The sequence below is a fragment of the Lygodium microphyllum genome, chromosome 20, assembly GCF_053477565.2.
Source record: "Lygodium microphyllum isolate KBCC chromosome 20, Lygodium_microphyllum_v1.1.10, whole genome shotgun sequence".
Classification (NCBI taxonomy): Eukaryota; Viridiplantae; Streptophyta; class Polypodiopsida; order Schizaeales; family Lygodiaceae; genus Lygodium; species Lygodium microphyllum.
In genome coordinates, this window is record NC_141154.1 from 133,278,054 (window position 1) to 133,291,040 (window position 12,987).

At 38.2% G+C, this 12,987-nt stretch overlaps 1 pseudogene; it reads right to left on the reverse strand.

Annotated features, from left to right (window-relative positions):
* Nucleotides 1-6,763: 6,763 nt before the first annotated feature.
* On the reverse strand, nucleotides 6,764-7,789 carry LOC148019420 (uncharacterized; annotated as a pseudogene).
* Between the last annotated feature and the right edge of the window lie 5,198 nt (nucleotides 7,790-12,987).

Genomic DNA, 12,987 nt, shown 5'->3' on the forward strand with positions numbered 1-12,987 from the left:
ATCGTCAATACTTTGATGGGTACATATATTAGGCATGGCGCCTATATTTTGTCGCGCCTATTTATCAAGGCGTTTGATATTTATTTATTATTTTTGTATGCGCATGGGCGCACGATTTAGATATTTGTATTTGGACATTGTATTTGGGTACGCCTGACTTCTTGGGTGCCCGCTCATTAGCTTTATTTCTTTATTGGCACAAAAGCAAACTCAAAAGCCAAATGTGTGCTATTTTGTAATTTGGGCTATTATTTGAGCTTGAAGATGATTAATACATAAAATACATGCTTTGTGAAGCGGTCACACAAGGCATGGGGGGAGATTGCACCCAATTGGTCTCTTGTTCATGTCATGCAAGCTTTCTACATTGATTTGTGTGCAAAAAGTAGAGTTCTTTTGTTCTTGGGGACCTTCTGTTGCTCACTACGCGCGCTTACAGCATCCGATCTGTGCACCAGTGGTATCAGAGCGAAGCTGAGATCGAGAGCTTTCAATCGTTACCATCTTGCACGAAGGTAGAGCTCCTGGAAACATCGAGCTCTACAGTCAGTTTCATCGTGAACAGTCAATACAGGTATGTTCCTGGCGGTTAAGAACCCCTATCTGCATCCTCTGATCGCGAAGGATCGGCCTGAGGAGGTGGAGGACCACTTGTACATCTCCTTCTTCAAGTCGTTTTGAACCAGACTGACAATAAGCTTCCATATCCAAAAGCTTAAAAGCTTTATATCAAAGTTTATTAAGCTTAAGTAATAAGCTTAATAAAAAAGATTAAAGCCCCACAATTTAATGATTTACGGCAACAGCACCTTCACGACTGAGTCAGCGGCGAAAAACGGCCCCCCCTCCTAAAATCGAAAATCGACGCTGATCTGTTTCTTTCCTAAAGCCTAAGTTACTTAAGCTTTAAAAAAGCTTAATCAATCAAGTTTATCAAGTTCTTTTACTCCTGCAAGTTCTGTAAGTCACAAAAGTCACCACATACTTACTTCAACTATTCCCATAAAGACTATTCACACACAGAAGCACAGAATCACAGTATTGCTCTCTGGAAGACCCTGTTCCTATTTGCAGACTTGCTGAACTAGTTTCAGCAAATGCAGAAGGTCATATGCAGGTCATACAAAGATTATACGCAACTTCTATGAAGATAACGAATACCGCAACGGCAAAAGACAAAGATTGTAAAAGCCAAACAAAATTTATAAGCCTTGTATACCCGACTTTGAGCTACGCTCATCCCACTTAATCAAATTTCGAGAGTGTGAGGTCTTTTGGATTTTACAGGATGATGGAACAAAACATGGACGATCTTATGGCTGAAGGTGATTTACCCGAACCAACGATGGAACAAAATTTGGATTTGATTATGATGCAGCTTGATGAAGAACGAAGAGCCCGACACGCTTCGCAAGCTCAATTGGCCAATCTACAGCGATCTACCACTGACAAAGATGGACCGCAACCCAAAGATCTTATACGACGTACCATCGATGCGACACTCAAAGCCCAATCCATCCACAAAGAAATAAAGATAAGTAAAAGAAACTTCAAATTTCGTACTTTCAATGGATCTCGAGATGGAAAGACTGTACTTGCATTTATCAATCAGTTTGATGATTACTTTCATGAAGAGACATATGCTGAGAAAGACAGAATTAAATATGTCACTAACCATTTAGTCGATCAAGCATCTCTATGGTGGACTGTGGTTCGCAAGAGCATTGATTGTGCCACTACTTGGAAGAGTTTCCAAAAGAAGTCTTTGTAGAATTTCCTTCCTCCTCAATTTCATGAAAAAGCCATAAAGCAATGGGATCTTCTACAGCAAAGAGATCGTGAACCTATTTCCCAATACACTGAACATTTTTGGAATGCCCTACTGCAACTACGCATGCTCAAAGATGTACTTGAAGTGACTCACAAACGCAAGTTTATGTCTGCCTTACTTGGACATTACTATGCTGAATTCAATATGTTCAAGCCAACAACCCTTGAAGATGCAATTTCCTTGGCTCATGACACTGAAGACAAGATTCGCGGAAGAGACAAGCGACCACAACAATTTCAAACTAATGGTAACTATGATTCCAAACAATTCAATTCAAATTTTAGAAGATTCAATCAAAGTCGTTTTCTTCCATCTTCATTCCGTAAGTCTTGGACACGACCACCTGCTTTGCCATCAAATACCAATCCAAACCCTAAGCCATCCTCAAAGCTAAATCCTAATATTCCTAAACTTCCCGCCATTGCCAACAATGTATCTAAATCCAAACCTATAGTTTGTTACAAATGCCATCAACCTGGACATCTAGCAGCCAATTGTCAATCGAAAAAGCCACCTTTCCATATCAATTATCTTGGCGCAATGGAAGATGAAGAACGTGAGGAAATGCCTGACTTTACGGAAGATGATGATGACATTGGTACTACTTCGGATACTTTGCCAGGTATATGCCAACTCCACATTCTTTGTTGACAATGAAATGTTTTGTGCATGGTAAAGAAAAGATTTTTTTACATAATGATGGTAGCACATATTATCTTATTTCTGCAAGGTTAGTTAAAGAATTGAAATTACAAACTGTTTCTACACATTATCACATTAAAGCAGCATTCCTAGGCACAAGATATAATGGAACACAAGAGGTGTATAACTTAGAAATTAAAATTGGTGAATATACTGAACGAAGAAATTTCCTAGTTGTACCTTTGCAGTCTAGTGACATTATCTTAGGTATGCCTTGGCGTCATCAGTATAATCCTGACATAGATTATTCTACGCATTCAATTAAAATTTATTTTCAAGGAAAACAAATCACATTGCATGGTATGCACGCATCCAATAATTTTCCACTGCTTACTCATACTCAGGCTAAACGTGCATTACATAAAAGTAGCAAATCTTATTTAATATGGGTAAATGAACTTCAAGCTAAAGAAAAACAAATGCATCCTAGGCATACACAATTTCTTGCTCAATTTAAAGATTGTTTTGCTGATGATTTACCACCTGGATTACCACCTTCACGTCCTGAAGATCACGAAATAGATTTAATTCCTAGTACACAACCACCATGTAAAGCACCATATAGGCATAATCAAATTGAACAAAAAAAAATCAAAATCAAATAGAGGAATTGCTTAACAGAGGATTAATTAGACCTAGTAGTTCTCCATTTGGCGCACCTTTTTTTTTAGTAAAAAAGAAGAATAATACCTATCGCATGTGCATTGATTATTGTGCCCTGAATAAAATTACAGTTAAGAATAGATATTTGATTCCTAGGGTAGATGATCTTATGGATAAACTACAAGGATCTGCCATATTCAGTAGGATAGATCTTAAATCTGGGTATCATCAAATGAGATTGGATACATCTGATATATTCAAAATTGCATTTAGAACACAATTTGGACACTATGAATTTCTAGTGATGCCTTTTGGTTTAACTAATGCACCTGCTACATTTAGTCGCATGATGAATCGCATATTTCTGAAATATCACCATTGTGTTATGGTATTCTTTGATGATATATTGATATTCAGTAAAAATGAGAATGAGCATTATGAACATCTATCTTTAGTTTTCAAGTTGTTAAAAGATAATCAATTGTATGCTAATCCAGAAAAGAGTGAATTCTTTCAAACAAAAATTGAATATCTAGGTCATATTGTTTTAGCAGAAGGTATTAAGGTTGACCCTAGAAAGATAGAAGCAATTTTAAATTGGCCCATACCCAAAAATATGCATGAGTTACGTTCTTTTCTAGGTCTTGCTAGTTTTTACAGAAAGTTTGTGAGAAATTTCTCATTATTTGCTTTACCTTTGACTAAACTTTTAAAGAAAGGTATTGTATATAACTGGTCTGATAATCAACAAAAATCTTTTGATTTATTGAAACATGCATTAACCCATGCTCTTGTATTACAACTACCTGATTTCAATAGACCATTCTTTTTAGTAGTTACTGATACTAGTGGATCTAGAATAGGAGCCGTCCTTATGCAAGATAATCATCCCATAGCCTACTCTAGCTGTAAACTCAAACCATCCAAATTTAAATATTCTACATATGATAAAGAATTGCTAGCTGTAGTACAAGCCTTACGTCAATGGAAACATTACTTAATGGGTTCTGAATTTATAATCAAAACTGACCAACAAAGCATTAGACATCTCCTTAGTCAACCCCAAATATCTGACAGACATATTAAATGGGCAGCTTTCATTCAAAGTTTTCATCCCCTTATACAATATGAACCAGGAAAAGAGAATGTTGTGCCGACGCTTTGAGTAGAAGACCGACAATTCATAATATTTCTGTGATATCATTTGATTCCCTTATCCATATGAAAGATACTTATCATCAGGATATTACTTTTCAAGCTAATTGGAATAAATTAGTTGCAAATAATTGGATTCCTATTGATTCACTATCTTACAATAATGGATTCATGTTTTATGAAAAGAGATTATGTGTAACAGTTCCATTTAGATCTTTTGTTTTGAATGAGATTCATTGTCCTCCATATCAAGGTCATAGAGGTATTATATCTACTTTGCGTACATTGACTGAAGATTTTTATTGGCCACATATGGACACTGATGTATCTAACTTTGTATCTGAATGTTTAGTTTGTCAACGAGTTAAAAGACACCATGGTAAACAGTATGGTTTACTTATGCCATTATCTATTCCATCACGACCATGGAAACAGATTTCTATGGATTTTATCACTGGTTTACTTAACACTAAAGCTAACCATGATATGATTTGGATTGTTGTAGACAGGTTTACCAAACAAGCATGTTTCATTCAATGCAAGAAAACTTTAATTGCATCTCAAGTAGCTCAATTGTTTTTTAAAATTGTTTTTACTAATCATGGTTTACCAAAAGTTATTATTTCTGATCGTAATTCTAGATTTTGTAATAATTTTTGGATTACTTTGTTTGCTAACTTAGGAACAAAGATTGATTTTTCATCTGCATTTCATCTTGAAACTAATGGTCAAATAGAAGCTACTAACAGTACTATTTTAGATCTTTTACGTGCTTACACTATTTCTAAACCACATACATGGGATACATATCTACATTTACTTCAGTTTGCATATAACAATACACCACACACAGCTACCAAGAAAGCACCATTTGAAGTTATTTATGGTTATAGATTGCCTACACCTGTTACATCACTATCAAATAAAATTCAGATTGCTGATGATATTGCTAATATGTACGCTACTATTTTTGATGAAGTTAAAGATATAATTGCCAAAGCCCAACAATCATATACAAAGCAAGCAAATAAGAAAAGACAGGCCATGAATTTTAAAGTTGATGATTATGTTTGGTTACACATAGAAAAACGTAGATTACAAAGTGTAGATAAACACCTAGTTGTGAAATTAGCATCTAGATTCTATGGACCATTCAAGATCATACACAAAATCAATGACAATGCATTTAAACTAGAACTACAACAACATTGGAAAATTCACAACACCTTTCATATTATTTTATTACGACCCTTTAAAGGCCAATTACCTGTACACCCTGTCTATGAAAACCCACCTTTGTTAGATGAAGAGACTGAAATCCTTGACCCTGAAACTATTATAGATACTGACTTTATAACCACTAGAACTGGCCGTAGATATTCTAGATATTTGGTCAAGTTTAAAAACCATCCTGTTGAAGAGGCCCAATGGATGCATGCTAGAGACTTAAATGCTTCCTAAGTATAACTAAATCCACTAACTCTGCAAATGAAAATTCTCCTAATACCTTATAAAAGAGTGATACTAGTGCAAAACCAACAAGCCCAAGTGAGTCACTAGCTCTCAAGTCAAGCTTAATCTGACCAAAGCCTTTGGCTTAGTTGAAGCCTAACTTGTAGCTAAGAAGATTGAAGGACATTGCAATGTAATGAAAATCAATCAATGTGATATGCCCTCGTAAAGTCATATTGAACCTTTTTTTTCATGTGTGCTAATAGTGTTTAGAAGTGATTTTTAGATCATTTTTAGTGTTTTGAAAAAAAATTGTGATGGTAAAACAACAGAGAAAATTTTGGTCAACGTTCTTCTCACAAAGTTTGAAGAGGATATCAAGGAGAATATTTTGTTGCCTCACAAGTTCGGTCCAATTCTTCACCGTTTTGGAGATATGAGCCTTTGAAAATAAAAACATAATATTTTTTCAACAGTTGAAAAAAAACGTATCCTGCTTTCTGTCTTTTGATTTTGTTTTTGATAGGTCACTTGATGCAAGCAATGATTTGGGCAGCCATTTCACGGGCTAGAGGCGGCAATTGGAAGCGCAGAAAGAATGTAGATCATTGTTGCAATTGGTTTATGGGGTTGCATTGAAGTGCCATATACCTTTCCCCTGCCCTCATGAATTCCTTGTCGTGCAGCACTGGTGCCTTTTTTTCTTTCTTGGTGATCATGAAAAACTGCCCGCCTTGTTCTCCATGAAAAAATTGGTGGGGGTGCTACCATAATGCACCCCCTTTTACCCAAAAAGGCACTTCACACTGAGCTGGAAAGAAAGTACAACGGGCTTGTGAATGTGAGTGGTAGACCTTTTGGTTATCACCAAACAAGACCTTGATGGGGGGTGTTGTGGATGTGTGTAAACTTAATTTTTGAACCAATTGTTCACTAATGGAGGAAATATTATTGTCTGAATCCAAAAGTACTTTTTGAGAGGTGTTAGCTATATGGGCTAATGTAGAACACACCATGTGGCTAGAAGATGTAGTGGCTTGAACTTGCACATGATGCTCTTCCACCAATGTCCCGCCTAGACGTTTCTCGCAGCAGCTCGTCCAAAGAAGCAGCATCTGCATGTTGTACTTGGGCATTCTAGTGATGTTGTCGTGCTCAAAGTTGTCTGCAGTGCCATCGAACATGATCGTAATTGTTACAATAGAAGCACATTGATCGGCCCTGTGCATCCCATTCTTCAAGCAATGCTCTTATGGAACTCACTTGGGAATTATGAATGTAAATGTCCATGGGCATGGACTCGACTATGTGACAGTGTGTAGTTAGCTAAGGGACAAGGGTTATTGGAGCATCAAGGTGTGTAGAGGCTTCAATACACTGTGCAATTTGGATTGTAGCATGAAAAGAGGTTGGACCTTGATCTGGAACGTGTCTAGAGATGTCATGATGGAGGTGAGGCCAAAGAAAAAATAGTTTCATGTCTTCAGACATTGTGGAATCTGCCCGAAGTAGTAGTAGCTAGTTTATCTTGACCGCAAATTGTGTGACTTGTTCAAGCTGTTGTTGCTTCAAAGCATTGAGTTGCTATAGTGTTGTTTGAGTAATATTTTGGTGTGAAAATTTTTGAATCTGCAATGCTTTCAAAACCTGCCAATCACGTTTAATATCTTCTTATTGCTTCTTGATGAACCAGATTGAAGCAACATCCTCCATCAACGTGCAGACCTCCATGCCTTTGCGTTCCTCATACCAATTATGGTAGCTTGATACATTCTCAAAATGTTTTGGCCACATCAACACGTCCTCAGTGGGTAATCCTAAAAGTGACTTGGGTTGAATCTTGGGATCAGGCCGGTGATTGTGGACGCTAGATGATAGGAAATTGAGAAGGGATTGGTTAGTGTGGTTAATCTATAACAACATGTTGGACATTGCCTGAAACATATGCGCCATTTGAACATGTTGTGGAGTAAACTTAGGTTGCATGTATGCATCCTCATACACATGAGAGTGAGGGGTTTGGCGTGGAGAAGCTAGATGGCTCATGACTCAAGCAGACATGAGAGAAAATATAACACAAGATGGGCATGGACAAATTAGAAAATGAAACTACCCCGTGTCTCCCAAACCACCTACCCTCTTAGGTCGCTATTGTTCCATTTTATCGGGGCTAAGTACAAGGGCAAGAACTCTTATGGTCAAGATTGGCCTCTAGTCGTTACTAGGTTGTTGGGATACTCCACAATATCAACATAAATGCCACTGGAGAGTTAGCACAATGCAATGATGGGTCTCAAAGAGTTGGTATCAACTCAAGGATATTACGCAAAAAACCGATGGATTTGGTTATCCAACCCACCTACATGAGTGCCTTTGTCAATCATAGCCCAGAATTTACCCAAATCAAGGAGACAAATGAAACATTTGTAATATTTTCGCTCGAAATATTAAGTCGACCTTAAACCCCGTACACCCCGCGCAATAAGGCACCCCAAAGTAATCTCCCACATCGTAAAAAGTTGGCAGTTAAATGCTTACCCCGCGCGCGTTAATAAACTCCAACCGTGTTGTGCAAATAAGGCTAAGGCTAAAACCCGCAAGCCGCATGGGAACACCCTTCACGGGGAAAAAGGGGTTAATGGATAACTTTAGTGTAAATTTTTAATAATAAACCCCTCCCCCTCAGCCGATGCATGGCAGGGGAGAGGAGTGTGAGAGGGAGAGAAGCTAAGTGGTGTGGGGAAGCATGAGGGAGGAGGCATGCACACAAGCCACGTGTGTGGCTACCTCTCCCCGCCCTTAGCCTATATAAAATCCCCCTTGGAGCTTGGGGAGAAAAGGAGAGAGGCCGTGCTGTCAGAGGAGCGCCACCGTGCTGTGCTACCGCTAGGACCTGGCGCCGCTGAAACGCCATGCTGTGCCACTTCACGACCCCCATCGTCATCATCATCACAATTATCATCATCTTCATCCTTATCCTCATCATCATCTTACCTTCTCTCTCCACACCACGTTGCTCCAACAGAGAACAAGAAGCTTCTAAAGACAAAGCTTCCATAAGCCTTGTACACACAGCTTATCCCCGGGTTTTTATAACCACTCCTTGAAAGGATAATTTTTGCGCAAGGGAGGGAGTAAGCAGTTTTGAGGACCGTTTTGCCAAAGGCTGGAGGAAGATCGGAGATCGCAAAAAGGCAAGGATGAGTTTGCGGAGTCAAGAGTCTATGTCATCGATGGCCCCCAAACAAAAGACACAACGTGCTCATGCACGAGCCTCCAACCCAAGTCTACACGTGGACATCACTACGAGTCCGCATACCTTGGTTCTTAGAAGTTTAATTCCACATAAATGGAATGCATTGGGCATGTTTAATTTTCATGAGGAAGTTATGAATGCAATTATTCATTTGTCTTACAAGTTTTAGTTCCATGTTGCACTTTGCTTGCATTTCCAAAGTGACAATCCTAAACGCATATTGCATAGGTTACAAGGATGAAAATTTGTTTAAATGCATCCTTGTCTTCCTCGCAAGAAAGAACAAGTGCATAATGCATTTAGGCAATGATTTCCTAGATATGAATCGTAGGAAATAATCGTTAACATATGTTAGAATATTGTCCAAAGAATTGCATTGCATGAAAAGGGAAACCATGAACTTACCTGTTGCATGCGAGGATGCTTGTATTTTTAAGTCGGGTTAAGTGCACTGAATGGATTAAGTCAACAATAGTCTTATGACATTCGTCATGTGTGAACTTCTTTATCGAAGTTGTTTTAGAAAAAGATGTATTTCATATTAAATCATGAATTCAATGCGTCGGACAAAAGGGTTATAAATATAATTATTGTTGAAACTCAACGTAGGTTTTTATATGAGTTAGCTATGAATTATCTATCATTATAGATTAGGCAAGGAAAAGAAATGGTCATTGCAAACCTTATAGGCGCATAGAAGTAAAAGTCTATGATTCGCATACTTGCATGGAAATGTTGTATCTTGAATTTATTTATTTGCATCTCTTAGGAAAAGTATTTTCATCTCTTCTAAGCAAAGATCACTCTTGTCGCAAGACAATTAGATCAATTTAGGTAGACCACTTGTAATGGCATAACCCTCAAGGGATTCGTAAAATCATAACTAGTTGGTAGAACGAACACCTCAGAGTGCTAGGTAGGGTTTAGCTACGTTAAAAATTCTGCCTAGTATCGCACTCGGCAAACCAACTCAACATTTTCAATCCTAAGGACCCTACCCACATTCGCGGAATGATAGGATTAGTTGAATGCCTATACAAGAACGATCTAGGGTTTTTACCCTACGAATCAATGGCCAAATACTAGACTTCCATTTGAAATTAGAAACCTTATAGGGCCAAACATTGTTGACCTAGTAAGGTTAGGGTTAGGTTGGGTCAAAAGACATCCCAAACCCTACATCTTGACCAAACATATTTCTTGACCAAGGAATGCCGATTGATGGGAGAAATGATTCCCCAAGTTAGGTGTGACACTTGTTCGTGCAACAAGTTGCAACGTCGCATGGCTCTGTATTTAAATCACAAGATAGATTTGCCACTCCTTGGAACAAGGTTGGCAAGTTCTAATGCAAGTCTAATTTGCAAAAGGATGAGTAGACATCCTGCTACATCACCTTTCCTTGGGCCAATTTTCCAAGTTAAGGAAAGTTATGTATTGCCTAGCAAGCAATTGAACAATCAAGTTAGGGTGATGAGGTTGCCCAAGATATACTATCGTAATTCGGGTTAATAGGGTATAAACCCTAACCCAATAATAAAAGGGTACACAAACAACGAGACCCTTGGGATCTTTCCAAGTCGCAATTGATCTCGGATCGAATGCAGGATGCATTCGGAAAGAAGGATTCACTCCTTAGTAGTTGGCCAAACAAATGACCATTGGATTGATTGTGATTGTATAGTTAGGAGTATTGTTTGTATTGCTTTGCTCAAAGAACTAAAGATGGAAAAATAATTAATGCTTCAGGTTGAAGGCCTGGAGGGAGAGGTATCATTAGTTACCCCCGACTGTCTGCCTGACCCTATTCAAGGGGGTTGTTACCCCCGACTGTCTGACTGACCCTTTCCAAGGGGGTTGTTAGCCGCGCCGGGTACATGGACTGAACCCATTGCGAGAGGTCTCTCCGTGGGTGCTACTTGGATCAGGAGGACGCTTGGTGCCAGGAGGGCTCTGGCTGTAAATCCCTTGCCTTCAAGTCCTGCACAAGAGGCCGACGTGACTCGGGATTGGATCTCGAGGCCCACATAAATGCTAATTTGTCATCACCACTCAAAGCATGAGAAGTATAACAATACTTAGATATAAACCTAGTGAACAACAATTAAGGCCTATAATTCTGAGATGTTGCAATCACATTGAAGCTTTAAACATTGGCATATGTAAAAGCATTGTCATGTTGCTACATGGAGACAATGTGAAAAAACTTAGAGTGCATCATCATCTCGCTCTCTATTGAATCTCGAGAGTCAATGTCAACTTAGTCATTAGTACTAGTATGCGTAGTATGGTTAGTTCCAATATAGTATCAGCTACTGGTGCTTATCCCAAATCTAGGAGAAAAAGCGGTATCATCCGATAGCCTATACAAGTAGAAAGTTGGGCATATCGAAAATTAACTACACCTATATGGAGAAGTTGTGCCTTGCGATGGTATTTGCGACCAAAAAATTCAGGCACTATATTCTTTATGAGAAGGTGGTTTTTTATACAAAGACAGAAGAACTTAGATTATTGCTGAATAAGTTACAGTTGTCTGATCGATTAGCAAAGTGGTTAATCACTTTTTAGGAGTTTGATTATGAGATTAAGAGCAAGCCATCGAAGCTACAGGGAATTGTAGAGAGTCTAGTGGATTTTGGAGAGCCAAAGGAAGTCTTGACTGAAGAAAGTGAGATGGAGACTGTTAAAGATTGATATAGCTTCCATTCCCTCCTGGTATGCTGGTATAATGCACTATCTATCTACAGGAGAGACTGGAGCTACTCTATTAAAATGCGAAAAGAGAAAAATTAAACACTAGGCTTTAAAATTTGCATTAATTGCAAGAACACTATATCGGCAGGGTGTTGATGATATATATCATCGATGTGTGATGCCTGATGAGGTTCCATTTATTTTGGAAGAGTGCCATGACTCCGCTTGTGGAGGGTACTTTGTTGGACAATTGATGGTCCAAAGAGCTTTAAGAGTAATATATTGGTGGCCGTCCATCTTTCAAGATGCACTCGAGTATGTTAAGAGATGCGATACTTGTCAACAACATGACAATAGGGAGAATAGGAAGCAACCACTTACTCCGATTATGGCTATTGGAGCCCCAAAAGAAACACCAAGGAAAATGGAATTCTCTTGCAAGAAAATCTATCTTGTAACATCAACAAGCTTTTATTTCATTCTTTTGATGACCAAAACAAAGAAAACAACAATTCTTCACACAGCATCATAGTAGATTTCTCCCACAGATTTGATAGAATCAATCATAATCTTCAACATCTTCATAGAATCCACCAATATAACAAAGAACATAGAAGAATACACCATCTTTTGAATGGAAATCAATCACATATTATTCATCTTCAATGTCTTCATAGTTCTCTCTCTCAATCTCTCATATACAATTACACTGTTTTGATAGAATTGGCTATCTCTGGCTCTCTCTCTCTCTGTCAATAGTACATCATCTCCTCACTACAATACTCTCATAATAACTCTAAATAATTCTTCTTAGGTCGTGGATGCACCTCCCAAGAGGTATGTCTGATATGAAGAGTCACAAGAGCCACTACAGTGTATTTTTACAGCTCAGTACTGTCATTGTCACTCAGTCTTCTCTTCAGTCTTCAGCACTGCTTCTTCCACTTGTTTTAGCTCTTTTGAACTTAGATTCATCCTTTCCAAAAGTTAGAAAAATTTCCCAAAATCACACATACATTCTACAGAACACTTACAGAAGATTTACAGAACAGTTACAGTACAGTACCAGAGCAGCTACAGTACAGTTACAATACAAAGACAAAGTAGAGGCTCTACAGAAGGTCTACAGAGGGTTATAGAAGGTCATCAGAACCTCATAACTCATACTCAAACCATTCCAAACTATCAAAAACTATTCAATAAGCTTCCAAAATATCTCAATCTTTATCAATCATCAATCCATGCTTCATACAAAAGAAAATCAGAACAAAACATAAGCTATACAGAAGGT